We start from the raw sequence: 15,704 nt of genomic DNA on the forward strand, positions 1-15,704 counted from the left end.
CAGGCTTTTCACATCCTCACCCCCCCCCACCCCCCATTTCCCTCCTACCACCCAAACTTCTGAGACCACACTTCGCAGAGCGGTTTTCAGGACGAGTGAAGAAGGGTGGTGTTTTAAGTGTTGGTTTTAAATTTGAAATGGTTGGGTCTTGAATTTTATTTCATTTTTTAAAAGTAACTCTACATCATTTTTGTGAGTTTGTCAGATTTATTTATTTGGGGAGTGGGTGAGTGGGTCGAGAGTGTGGGGTGGGTTAAAATGTGATGAAAGTTAGAGTAATGTGAACTCCAACCACAAAGCTTAGTTATTTTAGCTTGTATCATCTGAAAGTAGTTGATGCAAACATTTAAACTCTCCTAAAATTTTAATATGATTTATTTTGTCCAAACTGCCAACAACAAAGGGATGATAATCGATTTCAGGGTTTGTGATAATCAAGCCTTGGTTCAGCACCCCTCCTTTTTGGAATTTCGGATATTTCCACGATACATCGTGCAGAGCACCAGACTTGAAAAATCCACCCCCCTCTCTCCAAAGCTTGCCATGGATACATCAAATTGTCCATTTGATTAGGATTAAAATTGACAATCTTCATCAAAACTCGGATGAAAATTAATGATTTTTAAATTGGATGAAAATTGATGGTTTTAAAAGTTCGACCTCGAGTTGACCTTTGACCTTTTGATCTCAAAAATAGTTGGTTTCCAAATTCAGTGATGCAATACGTGAATCCTGGTCAACTTTCAAGTAAATTGGATGAAAAATGATGATTTCACAAATTTTACCTCCAGATGACCTTTGACCTCAAGATCAATCGGCTTCTCAGTTGAGACTACCTCTGTAACTTGGTAAAGTTTCATGACGATCGGTTTAGAATTGGGACCTGTCGGCGATTGACAAACAAACAAACGATAACAAAATCGCCTGACCGACCAATGTACTTGAAAAATCTTCGATTTTGCAAGTAATAATTGATTCAGAAATGTGATGGCCAACTTCTCATATTCCCCACATTTATTGCACAGGATCGCTCCTCCAATTCTTTGAACCAAATCCGTTGGAGTATAAAAGCGAGGTCTTGTAGCGTATTTGGTCTTGTGGATGCTTTTCAAACCATTCCGGTGTCATTGCGTTTGTACAACAAAGCAATGTTTGGCCGTCGTGATCTGATCTTTACTCGTGAAACCAACCAGTTTGAGGACTCTGGTTAGGGTTGGGTAAATAGTGGGTTTTTTCGGTTAAGTGTCTTCGCATAGCATTTTCTATGGCCATTTTCGATGCTGAATCTGAAAACGTTGGAATTTTTTTTCCCTCCGATGACTTTTGACCCCTGGAACTTTAATTTATTCAAAATGGTGACAAAAAATGATATTTTTATTGAATTTCTGACCAAATGAGAGAAAAATAAGGCTTGTAATATATCAATTTATAGGTTTTTCCGATCAGGAAATATGAAAATGGTACTTAGGCAACGATTTGGTGATTTAAAAAAAAAAAAATTGAAAACCTTACAATATTTTGCTAAAATTGAACTGTTTTTGTCATTCTCAGATCAACATAAGACCGAGATCACACCAGTACCACCAACAAAAGTTCATTATGTTATCCCGCACGGATTCATCGGGTTTGATAGCATTCTTTATAGAGTTGTGCAGCTTGGACAAACTGAATTTTTGAGTGTGGAATTTCCCTGCTCCATCCTTCGCACGTCTTTGTCGGCGTATGTCTGGGGCTACAGTTAAGTGTAAATATGTCACTTCCGCTAGAAGTTCTTTCTCCGATAGTGTACTCAGTAAATCCAGACTGTCTGGGGTCAAAGGTCCTTTGTGCTTTTTGCAAGTTTGTATAGTATTCAATAGCCTAGTATTTTTCTTTTTTCTCAAGTCTTCCTTTTTCCTAAATTACTTGATTTCAGTCCTATGCAACATCCAATCCTTTTGAAAATGTGATTAGCGTATTCCTTAACCTGAAAAACATATGAAATGATATATTACAAGCCTTATTAGTCACATTAGAGAAGGAAAACATGAAAAAGGTCAATTTTTGGCCGCCATTTTGAATAAATTAAGGTTCCGGGGGTCAAAGGTCATCGGAGGTAAAAAATAAAATTCGACCGGATTCGGATTCAGCATGGAAAACGGCTGTAGAAAATGCTATGCACAAAATTTCAATCATATTTACCCAACCTGACGATGGTCTTGTTCACTGACGTTTCGACCATGTGTGTATTGGACATCGCTCATTCCCAATTCCATATTCAGGCAATGCATGACGTCATCACCAGGCACCTGAGGAAGGGAGTGCAGTACTCAGTTTTTACTCCGTTTGTTTGTCACTTGTTTGCAAAATCGAAGATTTTTCAAGTACATTGATCAGTCGATTTTGTTATTGTTTGTTTGTTTGTCAATCGCCTACAGGTCACAATTCAAAACCGACCATCATGAAACTTTACCAAGCTTTAGAGGTAGTCTCAACTGAGAAGCCGATTGATCTTGAGGTCAAATTTCTGAAATCATTATTTTTCATCCAATTGACTTGAAAGTTGAACAGGATTTGCATATTGCATCATTGAATTGGGAAACCAACGATTTTTGAGGTCAAAGGTCAACTCAAGGTCAAACTTCAAAAAACAATTTTTCAATCTGAAAAATAATAAATTTTCATCAGATTGACCTGAGCTTTGATTCAGATTGTCAATTTTAATCTTAATGAAATGGACAATTTGATGTATCCATGGCAACCTTTGGAGAGGGGGGGGGGTGGATTTTTGCAAGTATCGTGTGCTGCACGACATCTTTTTCTTGTTTGTTTTTATTTCTTGCTTCCTTGCTTTCTTTCTTGTTTGTCCGGGCGATATCTCAGCCATCCTTTGAGCTGGGAAACTGAAATTTGGGGAGAAAAGTGAAGATATGCTTTGGCAAAAACGGTATTTTTTGATTGATCAATTAATTGATTAAATCTTGAATTTTTATCGACTTGTTAATCACTTATTTTCTTTTTCATATGAGCTATATCTCAAGCACCTTTTGAGCTAGGAAGCTGATATTTGGACATGACAGCGACCAAGTGATTTGGCTATAAATGGTATTTAAAAAATTTATTGATTAATCATTTAATTGATTAATATGCCTGTTGCCTGGAATTTGCTTAAGGTGAGGGTGGTCGGCTTGGGATCCTCTCATCCTGAGTTCAAATCCCACTCGGCAGTTATATTAATACCAGGTGGGGTTGACTCAGCCTGTCATCCTTCTGAGGTCAGCAAAATGAGTGCCAGTGTGCTGGTATCCTGTGTTGGAGTGGTGATCCGTCCAGGATTGTTCCCAATAGCCAAGGAGACTGCTTCGGCAGCACCAATGCTCTGCACAGAGTATGGTCCCAATGGATGGATGGATTTAATTGATTAATTATCCAGTTTTTGATGAATTAATTTTCAAAAAGTTACAGATTCAGATGAAACGGTGGTGGTTTTGGTATGCTCTTGGCTAATTGATGAAGAAATTAATTATGTTTCGATTATTATTTATTTATTTTAATTGTGCAATAAATCAATTGTTGTACACCGCTCCAGCCCAATTCTGTCTCCATGTGCTGCACGGCAGCATTGCCGGGCGCCGAAGGTGCCCCTGCAATGTTGCGTGTTGGAGTATTTGTTATCTCCACCACCGAAGGTGAAGGAGGTTATGTTTTACCCCTGTCTGTCTCAATCTGTCTGTCTGTTTGTTTACAAGGATTTATAAGGAAATCTAACACATGTGGAGGCTATTCAGCCCATCATGCCTGTGCGAACACCATACTAATTTCTCAACACAAGATCCAAGGAAGAAAATACAAAAAAATGTTTTTAATTCATGAAATAAATATTTTTGTTTGTTTTTTTGGGGGGGGGGTTGTAGTTTTTGTGTTTTTTTTGTTCTTCCCTTCAGAGGAGGGGGCATGGGCTTGGTTAACAGCACACATCAACCACACAAACCCCCTTGACAAAACCCCCACCAACAGCACTCCATACACATGCACACGATCACCCATCAACACTCAAACTACCTAAAAGTCCTATCAACATCCCCATAACCCTCGATCTCCATAACTTCCAGGTACCTATCTAATTTTAATTTAAACTTATCTACTTTTTCTGCTGCCACTACTTTTCCAGGGAGACCATTACATGCATTAACTACTCTCTGAGTGAAAGTCCCCTGTGTTACTACCGTCTTAACTCTCTTCTTCTTTACTCTCAGGCTATGGCCCCTGGTTCTATCACTGTCTACTCTGTTGAAGAATTCATATTCTCTTATTTTATCTCTCCCTTTCATTATCTTAGACATCTCTATCATATCTCCTCGTAACTGCCTCCTTTCTGGTGAATAAAGCCCTGTCTCGTTCGGCCGCTCCTCGTAGCTGAGTCTAGCGAAGCCTGGAATCAATCTCGTAGCCCTGCGCTGAACCCTCTCTATGGTTTGTGTACAGGATATCTCAAAAAGTTGTGGACGGATCCGGATGAAATTTGTTTGACATGGATAAACTGATTGGATTTTGGTGAAGATCCGAATCGAGATCCGGTTACAAGAATTTTTTAAGTGATTCTTCACCATTGAGAGATCGAGCTAAAAATGATATATAGCATGATGTCTCAAAGTTGTGGACGGATTCTGACGAAACCTGCTGGGCAGATTGGGTGTGTGACGAGGAAGAATTGATTCAATGTTGGTGAAGATCTGAATCCGGGTCTGAAGAAGAGAAATATTTCATTTATAAAATGATTCTTCATCATTGAGAGATTGGGCCTAAAACGATATTTAGCATGATATTTCAAAATGTATTGTGCCAGATATGTTCTCGTGGATCAGGTATTGTGGGGAGGAGGTATGCGCTCTCCCGAGTGCCCTTCTAGTTATTTATTTATTTGAATTGGGGGCAGTGTACTTTGAATGTACGTCAACTTGTTCCCCTTATTTTTACACTTGGGAAATAGATTATGACGTCATGATACCTTATTTTGTAGAACTATGGGTGTGATTTTAATTTGAAAAACATATTTCATGATGAAGTTGTTTATAGATATTCAGCAAAGAAACCCACTGTGCAGTTTAAAGTATTTGCAGCATTTTAATGAGAACGAACAATTGTGATGTTGGGAAAGGAATGAAGCGTAAATGGCTTTATGGTGGGGTGGTAAAGCAGTTGGGAGACTGGGGTCCGAGGTCCGAGGAGATGGCGCAGTTCAAAGCAATTTGCACTTGCTCAGGAATTAACAAGAAAGCTGAAGTGATAATACGAATGTAGATAAGGTGAATTCATATGATGTGGTTAATGTGATTGTTATGATTGTGGATAACATGGAAAACGTGAATATGGACAAGATGAATGATCATATGAATGTGGATCACATGGAAAATGTGAATGATAATACGAATGTGGATAACATGGACAATGTGAATGATAATATAAATGTGGATAACATGAACAATGTGAATGATGATATGAATGTGGATAACATGGACAATGGGTGCTAATATGAATGTGGATAACATGGACAATATGAATGATAATTTTATGAATGTGGATAACATGGACAATATGAATGATAATATGAATTGGATAACGTTGACACAATGTGAATGATCATATGAATGTGGATAAAATGGACAATGTGAATGATTATATGAATGTGGATAACATGGACAATGTGAATGAAAATATGAATGTGGATAAGGTGTATGATAATATGAATGTGAATAACATGCACAACGTGAATGATAATATGAATGTGGATAACATGGACAATGTGAATGATAATTTTATGAATGTGGATAACATGGACAATATGAATGATAATATGAATTGGATAACGTTGACACAATGTGAATGATCATATGAATGTGGATAAAATGGACAATGTGAATGATCGTATAAATGTAGATAAAACGGACAATGTGAATGATCATATGAATGTGGATAAAATGGACAATGTGAATGATCGTATAAATGTAGATAAAACGGACAATGTGAATGATCATATGAATGTGGATAACATGGACAAGGTGAATGCCAACAATAATGATAATAATCATGTTCAGTCCCTCGGCTTGTTGGTGCGTGCGGGGAAGGGCTCGAGAGTGCATGTGGGGTGAGCTTCCATAAATGGCGAGCGTGGTTACATAGATGGAGGGCTCGGGGCTGTGCATTGTTAGATGGGGAGAGTGTAAATGGGGAGAGCTTGGAAGAGTGCTCGTACAGGGGTGTGGGGGGTTGGGTGGTGAATCGTGGCCATGCATTGGATTGTTGCTGTGTTTCAAAGCGGACTCGGACCGTGCAGGATGGCTTGGAAAAGGAAATCGTGGAGTCGTTTCGTGGCTCCATGGAAGTCGATGCCCGAGTTGGCACGTAATTTGGTTTTGGCTCAGACTGTCGAAGCTGAACTTGAAGAGTAACATGCATGACAAAGCTCCACATCTGTTACTTCCCATCGCTCGTTTCTCGGCCATTAATGCCACCTTGAAATGCAGGAATCAATCGATGTGTCTCTTTAATAACTTGATCTCTACAATAGTGAGTCTTCGGAGCAACAGCAACGTCAAAACGGTTTATTTCTCAACTCAATAAGGGGAAGCTTCGTTTTGTTCCCGATCGGGTGGTGGAATCATTTTGCGATCAATCGGACAATCACTGATCGTGATGTGTGATCAGTGCTGTGTGTATTCATTCGTGTTTCATTGAAACCCTCGATTCGTGGGGCGAGTGAGAGTCGGTAAACAATGTACGAATTACCGAAATAACGTGCACGGAACGCCTTCATGTGTAAACCAAGGACTAAATAACGTACATGCTGCAAAGGGTGCGGGTCACGTACGGGCTAATAGAGTACGTTTTCCCTGGAATCGTGGATCTGTTCTCTTTTGAACCTGAAGCAACACAAGGAGGTGCAAATTGAGGAAGAGGTCGCGTGGGATTTCTCTTCACCTCCGGAGGTTCACCACCAAAGGTAGATGGACGGACGTTATGTTTTCACACCTGTCTGTCTGTCTGTCTGTCTGTCTGTGAACACGATATCTCGAAAAGTTGTACACGGATTCGGACTAAACTTGGTGGACATGTTGGGTTGCTGACGAGGACGAAATGATTCGGTTTGGGTGAAGATCTGGATGCGGATCCGAGAATTTTTCCAAGTGATTCTTCACCGTTGAGAGATGGGGCCCAAAACAAGATATGGAACGATATCTCAAAACACTGTGGACTAGTTGTGACAAAACCAGGTAGATTAGTTGGTTAGGTGACGATAACAAGCCGATTACATTTTGGTTCAGGTACGAATCCACATCTGGCCTATCAGTGGAATATGAAACTTGAAGTGTTCAGCCTGGCGGAGGTGTGTTGTGTGTCGGGGTGTACTCCCATGGGGTCGTGTATCGGGGTGTACTCCCATCGGGTCGTGTGTCGCAGTGTACTTCCATGGGGTCGTGTATCGGGGTGTACTCCCATGGGGTCGTGTGTCGGGGTGTACTTCCATGGGGTCGTGTGTAGGGGAGTACTCCCATGGGGTCGTGTGTCGGGGTGTACTCCCATGGGGTCGTGTATCGGGGTGTACTTCCATGGGGTCGTGTGTAGGGGAGTACTCCCATGGGGTCGTGTGTCGGGGTGTACTCCCATGGGGTCGTGTATCGGGGTGTACTTCCATGGGGTCGTGTGTAGGGGAGTACTCCCATGGGGTCGTGTGTCGGGGTGTACTCCCATGGGGTCGTGTATCGGGGTGTACTTCCATGGGGTCGTGTGTAGGGGGGTACTCCCATCGGGTCGTGTGTCGCAGTGTACTCCCATCGGGTCGTGTGTCGGGGTGTACTTCCATGGGGTCGTGTGTAGGGGAGTACTCCCATCGGGTCGTGTGTCGCAGTGTACTCCCATCGGGTCGTGTGTCGGGGTGTACTCCCATCGGGTCGTGTGTCGGGGTGTACACCCATCGGGTTGTGTCTCGGGGAGTTTCAGTGTTTGATGGGAATGACAGAAGGACGACTCGTTAACCTTTTCACTTCCTTAAACAGCTGCAACAAGGTTGTGCTTATTTTCGTACCGCGAAAAAATTCCAAGCACGTTCCCTCCACCACCCCCCCATGACCATCCCCCCCCCCGCCACACGCAAATCCACATCGGCCATCGCATCAGCACGATCATATGCCCGGTCTTGGCAGCCCCCAGCATTCTCAACCTCCTTGACTTCCTTCTCCTTTACTTGTCTTCCAATCCATCGGATGCTTAGAGGGAGCGCAATGTGGGGTGGGGGGGATGGGCACTCGTGTAACGAAGTCGAGGGGGAGTCACCTCCCCCTACCATTCCATTACCACCCTCTCCCCCTCCCCCTCTATTTTTTCACGAAGATTTCGAGGAAGGATAAATTTCCAGCCAAGATTGTTTGGGTGTTTTAAACCGAAAGAGCCCCCCCCATCCCCCTCCCCTCCCCCCAACCCTGGGTCGATCGAGCTCGAGGGGTAAGGATCTCATCTTCATGTTCATTGTGAGTGCCAGGAGTTCGAAACGCTCAGTTTTCTCTGCTCCTTTGATTCACGGCCAAAAGGAGAGAGTGTGTGGAACGATCGTATCGGGGCCTATCGTCTGTCCCAAGCCTCTTCGACCCGAGGTCCCCAAACAGAAAAAGAGACCATTCTTCATTCTCGTTAATTTATGATGAAACATGAGGCCGAGGCCGGACAGGCGGCCCTACAACCCAATTCCCAATGGGGGATGTTATGGTGGGGTGGGGCGAGTGCGACTGACTGGAAGTGAAGGACAGAAATGGTGGCACTGAGTTGGGGGGGGGCGGGGAGGGGAGGTGCTGGACCCTGTCAAACATCGGGCGACCATTTCAAATGGAAATTTGTCTGTCACTGTCTGTGGTCGAGAGTTTTGAGAAAGGTCAGGGTAAGGGCAAAAGGCCTAGGAGGAGAAGCCTGAGGGGAGGGGGCTTGTGATGCTCAGACTGACGAGCTGAGCTGTGTGTCCATCAAATCGACCTTTTTGGGACTCTTCACCCTCGCTGCGGGACCTGTAACCAGACAGGAAGGCCTGTGTTGATTCCACAGGGAGGTTACCTGGCACGGTAGTCATAGTCGGTACACAGCAGCCCGGAAGGCCTGTGTTGATTCCACAGGGAGGTTACCTGGCACGGTAGTCATAGTCGGTACACAGCAGCCCGGAAGGCCTGTGTTGATTCCACAGGGAGGTTACATGGCACGGTAGTCATAGTCGGTACACAGCAGCCCGGAAGGCCTGTGTTGATTCCACAGGGAGGTTACATGGCACGGTAGTCATAGTCGGTACACAGCAGCCCGGAAGGCCTGTGTTGATTCCACAGGGAGGTTACCTGGCACGGTAGTCATAGTCGGTACACAGCAGCCCGGAAGGCCTGTGTTGATTCCACAGTGAGGTTACCTGGCACGGTAGTCATAGTCGGTACACAGCAGCCCGGAAGGCCTGTGTTGATTCCACAGGGAGGTTACATGGCACGGTAGTCATAGTCGGTACACAGCAGCCCGGAAGGCCTGTGTTGATTCCACAGTGAGGTTACCTGGCACGGTAGTCATAGTCGGTACACAGCAGCCCGGAAGGCCTGTGTTGATTCCACAGTGAGGTTACATGGCACGGTAGTCGGTAGACAGTAGACCGGAAGGGCCGAAGGGGATTTGATTTTCCAAGGCATGCATCGTGTCATCACGTGGGTATATCGTTTTATCCCAAACAAAATGATCAACTCGAGGTTTCTCAGCTCACAAGAAAACTCAATGTTGTTACAACCTTTGTGAACCTTTCACTGAAACTGTCTGCAGGACAATGTTGTCCATGTCCAAACAACTGCTTCAGGTTTGTCACATTGGCTGCTGAGGCAGAAGCTGTGGCTCTCTCATTTTCTCCCTTCCTGGCAGGTGCTAATGGATTGCTAGTGTGCGAGACGTGTCGGGGTCCACGGGGTCCGCCATGAGGATGATCAGGATCCTCATGCCTTGAGGCGGGGCGTCGGATTGCTTGTGGGTTGCGATGTTTTCTTCTTCCAAGGGGCCACTTTGAATCGGCTTTGCAAAGCAATCTCACACATGCGAATGCAGCCTTCATGGAGTACAATCACTGTCGCATGGTGTAAACGGAGGGACGAGGAAACTCGACACGGGAGGAGGCCGTTCGGCCCATCATGTTTGCACCACACCAACACCAGACAACACATCCTCATGAAAACAAAGGTGACATCATTGGGGGACGAGTGGGATGAGACACCTGGCACGCTCGGGGGATATCCCAAGGATGCTGAAATAAAAATAGGACTGTGTCCAGAAGCTCACCTGGATCATAAGCAGCAGTTACTCAACCACCCACCCCCCCCCCCCCGCAGACCCCCTTTGACCCAGATTTTTTTCTTTTCTTAATGCCGTGAACAAACTTTGGTACATCACGGGTGATGAAGGTTGTGGTCAAGTTTTATTTAAATTTTGTGTGTAGTTTCGGAGAAGAGAGCAAATACCTATTTTGGGGACTCAAAAAGGTATCATCGCAGAAACCACGAAGCATAACCCTGCTTAGCCGGAAGTCTATGTTGAGCAGTGTAAGTTGTGGCATAACTGAGATGTATTGTTGCGGGGCAGGATATCGGTGGCGAGCACGACCGCTAGAGGGAGCAGTAGAGTCGGCTCCACCGAACACACCGGAATTGAGGTCGGGCCTTTTGGATAAGTCCGAAAGGCACGGGTCCCTTAAAGTCCATGAATCGCCAATAATTCGACCGCATGGGGTAGGGTCAATTGCCAAACTTCAATATACCTCAGTACCCATGCGGACAGAGCTACCGGGGAATTCACACCCTCGACGGACCTCGAGCGGAACGAGCCGTTACCGTGCCCGAACCGTGTGTAATCCGGGCGGAGGTTACCAAGGCCTGTCGGTCCAAATGAACAATTTACCGGCCCGAACGGCCTCTCTATTTCTCAATACACGCCATGCCAAGCCAATGAAAGAAACACAGAAACGAGCTGGAACATTTAACAAAAGGGGTATTTATTTATAATGGGGCAGGGGAGCACACAAGAAGGCAGAGTTAACCGAATAAAAGAAAGGTAATTTACAAGCAAAGGAAAGCACTTACACAATTCTACTTAACAGACTGGGCCCACGGACACACACACACACACACACACACACACACACACACACACACACACACACACACACACACCCAAAAGAACTGGACCCGTGGGTCCATCTCGGTCAGGCCGGGCCGGGGTACCTGTCCGCTTCGTGCGGCCACACCGAGTCCGAAACCACCACGTGGGACCCGAACCCATGACCCGAAGTCCACGGCCCACGAACGAGGCCGCTCAACCACGATCACCAGTGTCTCAGACCGCTCTTCGACAACCACAGACCACGCCGCAATCGCCACGATCACCGTCTGCTGAACGCAATCTCCACGATCCTTGTCTACCCCACTCTCCTCCAGACAACCACTCTACTCTTCTTTTAAGGAGGGAGGGGCTTCTTCTCCCCACCACTCGCCTCCTGATTGGACGGTGGGTTGTCAGGAGACTCGTGGCGGCCTCCCAATTGGCTGGGGTGCGCGTGTGGTGCTCGCCCTCCGCTCATTGGCTGCGGTGTCGTGGGAAAGTCACCCTCTGTGCGGGACTGGACAAGGGGTGGAGTCGGAGCTGAGGCGATGAAAATCTCCGCCCACGTACATGGTCGAACACACGTGGGCAATGGTGTCAGTGTTGTTATTGTAGTTGGTGATGTAGAGGATGTAAAAACCTGACTATACAATAATTCGTAGTGCACACATGTAATTCCCATTAGACAAAGGGGGGATTCTAACTATAAACACATACTTATCGAAATAACTAAGCTTAGGGACTGCTGTCTGTCTTGTGTGCAATATGGCTGCCAGATCTGTAACAGTATCAGTAGTTTATGATAATGCATGCATATAATACATGTAATGGGTGCACCGGGTGTGGTTAAGAGGAGTCATGTAACCCGCCCATGTTCCGGTGCTGTGCGGTGTTCTGCTCATGTCCGAATAAAACCTGTTGTTCCCACTTCAGAGCCTTCGTCCCTGTCTATTGAATACATTACAGTGGCAACGAGGATTTCTTCATGCATCGGCATATTGCAAGAATACGCAGTGGGGGATGATTTGGAAGACCAGACCGATCGTCTGGAGCAGTACTTCGTGGCAAACAAAATGGACTCCGATGAGGACGCTGAAAGGTGGCGAGCTGTATTCCTAACCGAATGCGGCGCCCCGACGTACAGCCCCATCAAAGATCTTCTTGCCCCAGCCAAACCTTCTGACAAGTCATATGAAGAGCCCGTCAATCTCGTGAAAAGACAAGATCACCCTAAACCGGGTAAGATGGTCTCGAGATATACATTCTATACCCACCATCATCAAGATGGTCAGTCAGCATCCGAGTTTGTGGCTGATTTACACCGACTCGCCGAACATTGTGAGTTTCCAGATAAACTCGGAGAGATGTTACATGATTTCTTTATAATAGGCATCAATGATGACTCAATTCTGCGGAAACTCCTTCGTGAATCTGACCCCAATTTGGCTAAAGTCATGGAAATAGCCACTGCGTGTATGCAAACTGCAGAGAGCCTGCGTGTGATCTCGAACAAGTCAAAAGTTATTCAGCAGGACCCATCGGTTAACAAGGTAACCTTTGGCTGCATGCAAAAGTGTTTTAGCAAGCCACCAAATTCATCTCCACCTCCTGACATTTCTGAATCTACTCGGAAAGTTGGGGTAACTTGTTGGCGTTGTGGTGGTAACCATCAAGCTTTCCAATGTCGGAACAGGAATGATACCTGTGACAACTGTGGAAAGCGGGGAAGTTGAAGAACGTGTCTCCTGCTTATCACATTGGGGTGAACCCTGATACAGCGGATGAAGGTCACAGAGCACACTCTTGTGTGCCTGCAGCCGAGAGTCAAGTGAGTAACTTTGTGAGATTTTCTCTGTTGGAACAAAGAGCTCTGATACTCCAATTATAGTTGATGTAACAATCGATAAGATCCCGGTGAGGATGGAAGTTGATACCGGCGCTTCCAGATCAATTATGAGCGAGAGCAAGTTCACCTCCATCTACCCTCTGAGAAAGAGTCCTGCACTCCGGCCTGTATCGACTGACTTGAGAAGTTACATGAAGGAGGTGGTTCCTGTAGTTGGCTCAGCAAACGTAACTGTGGGATATGGAAACAGCACTCAAGGCCTACCACTACTGATCGTGTGTGCAGAAGGACCAACCCTCTTAGGCCGAGATTGGTTACGAATAATCAGGCGTAATTGGAGTGATGTAAACAGTCTCCAACTGTGATGCTGGATACGATACCGTGCTCAACAAATACCCTGGCCTCTTCAGTGATGGTGTTGGCACCTTTTCAGGGCCCAAAGTGAGGATTCATGTTTCTGCAGATGCTCAGCCATTGTTCCATAAAGCTCGACCTGTGCCCCAGATGATGCGATCAATCGTTGAATGTGAGCTTGACCGTCTGCAGAATGAGGCCATCATCTCACCAGTCGAGTACTCCGACTGGGCAGCACCAATCATTCCAATACTCAAAGCAGATGGAACAGTGCACATTTGTGGGCACTACAAAACAACGATCAACTGCTCTTCAAAGTTGGATGGCCCAAAGCTGGATGGCTAGTCAAAGCTTTGCCCAAAGCAGAGGATCTGTTCACCACTCTCATGGGTGGCCAGACATTCACTAAGCTTGACTTGACCAATGCCTATGCTCAAATGGAACTGGATGATGATTCCAAGCCCTAAACATGCATCAACACTCATCGAGGACTCGACATGTACAACAGATGCCCATTTGGCATATAATATTCTCTGCTGCACCAATCTTCCAACGCAAGATGGAGAAATCATTGAAAACTGTACCAAAGACAGTCATATTTCAGGATGACATACGAGTGACTGGAAAGTCACAACATGAACACCTCGAGAACCTAAACGAATTCCTCAATCGACTGTCACAAGCTGGGTTACGCCGAAGGCGTGAGAAGTGTACCTTCATGGCACGTGAAGTTGAATACCTGGGTCATGAAATCTCCTGTCGAGGCATTTTGCCCTCTCCGAGCAAAGTTGAAGCAATTACGAATGCACCAATGCCACAAAACATTTCAGAACTTCGTGCGTTCCTGGGTATATTGACCTACTTTGGTAATTTCCTGCCTCAACTCAGCACAACTGTCGAGCCTCTACATCTTCTCAGGAAAAGTGTTGTCTGGAAAGGGGAAGCTTCCCAAACAAGAGCGTTCAAGGCCGCTAATACCATGTTGTCTTCTTCACCATTACGACCCATCCAAGGAACTTATTCTCAGTTGTGATAGCTCTTCATATGGCATCGGGTGTGCGTTGTTGCAAACAAATGGAACCAGTAATCACCAGCCTGTTGTGTATGCACCATGAACCCTATCTGTCACTGAACGTCGCTATGCTCAAGTAGAACGAGAGGCGTGAGCGTGTGTGTGTGTGTGTGTGTGTGTGTGTGTGTGTGTGTGTGTGTGTGTGTGTGTGTGTGTGTGTGTGTGTGTGTGTGTGTGTGTGTGTGTGTGTGTGTGTGTGTGTGTGTGTGTGTGTGTGTGTGTGTGTGTGTGTGTGTGTGTGTGTGTGTGTGTGTGTGTGGCACCTTAAAGATGCACCAATATGTCTTTGGAAGACATATTACCATTGAGACTGATCACAAATCCTTGTTAGGTCTCCTGGGAGAAACCAGAGCAATTCTACCCCCATCATCTGGTCATATACAACGTTGAGCGTTGACCCTTGCCGGTTATGACTATTCATTGGTTTACTGCCCGGGCTAAAGTTTACTAAATGTACTGTGCCGACGTGCTCAGCCACTTGCCACTTCCGTAACCATCCCAGAACCTCCACAATCTGGCGATATCATTCATCTCATGGCTAACGTCATTCAACATGAGGCGCCTGTAACAGCTAAGCAGATTGCTTGTGCTACCAATAGCACTCCAGATATGTCATAAATTAAACGCTGTGTTATGCCAGGTGATTAGGCATCACTTCCGGAAGGGGGTTAACCGTACCTCAGCCGGAAGAATGGGATCTCTATTGATGCAAACTGCCTGCTTTGGGGTAGCCGAGTGATAATTCCGCCGAAACTCTGTGGGAAAATTACTAGTGAACTCCACAATGGTCATCGAGGCAGTCACCATGAAGGCTATTGCCTGAGCCCATGTTTGGTGGCCTGGTCTGGACGGTGACATTGAGTCCAGTGCACGCCATTGTTGCACTTGTCAAGCCCATGCCAAAACACCGCCACAGTCTCCATTGGCCATGTGGTCATGGCCATCGAAGCCATGGTCCAGACTACACATCAGCCATGCTGGTCCATTTCAAGAGAGACTTTTCCTTATCGTAGTTGATTCCCACTCCAAATGAATTGAAGCTCTTGTGGTGCCATCCTCATCCTCTGCAGTAATAATGGAAGCTCTACGTACAATGTTCGCACAATATGGTATTCCAAACTCCATTGTATCAGATAATGGAATGGGATTAAGCACGACACATCTGCTCCCGACAAACCTGCCAGTAATGGCCAAGCCGAACATGCTGTTCAGATCATCAAGAATGGTCTAAGCTGCGTCAAGGAAGGCTCCATTCAATCTCATCGAGCTCGTGTGTTGCTCAACTACCACACCAGA

At 45.6% G+C, this 15,704-nt stretch overlaps 1 long non-coding RNA gene across 3 annotated transcripts in view; it reads right to left on the bottom strand.

Moving 5' to 3' along the window:
- Positions 1-15,704, bottom strand: part of LOC147022559 (uncharacterized) — a 202,283-nt gene that overhangs the window by 36,065 nt on the left and 150,514 nt on the right. The gene's annotated exons all lie outside the window — the stretch shown is intronic.

Source organism: Eptatretus burgeri, chromosome 7, assembly GCF_056783735.1.
Source record: "Eptatretus burgeri isolate ZD-2024b chromosome 7, Ebu_testis_v1, whole genome shotgun sequence".
Lineage (NCBI taxonomy): Eukaryota > Metazoa > Chordata > Myxini > Myxiniformes > Myxinidae > Eptatretus > Eptatretus burgeri.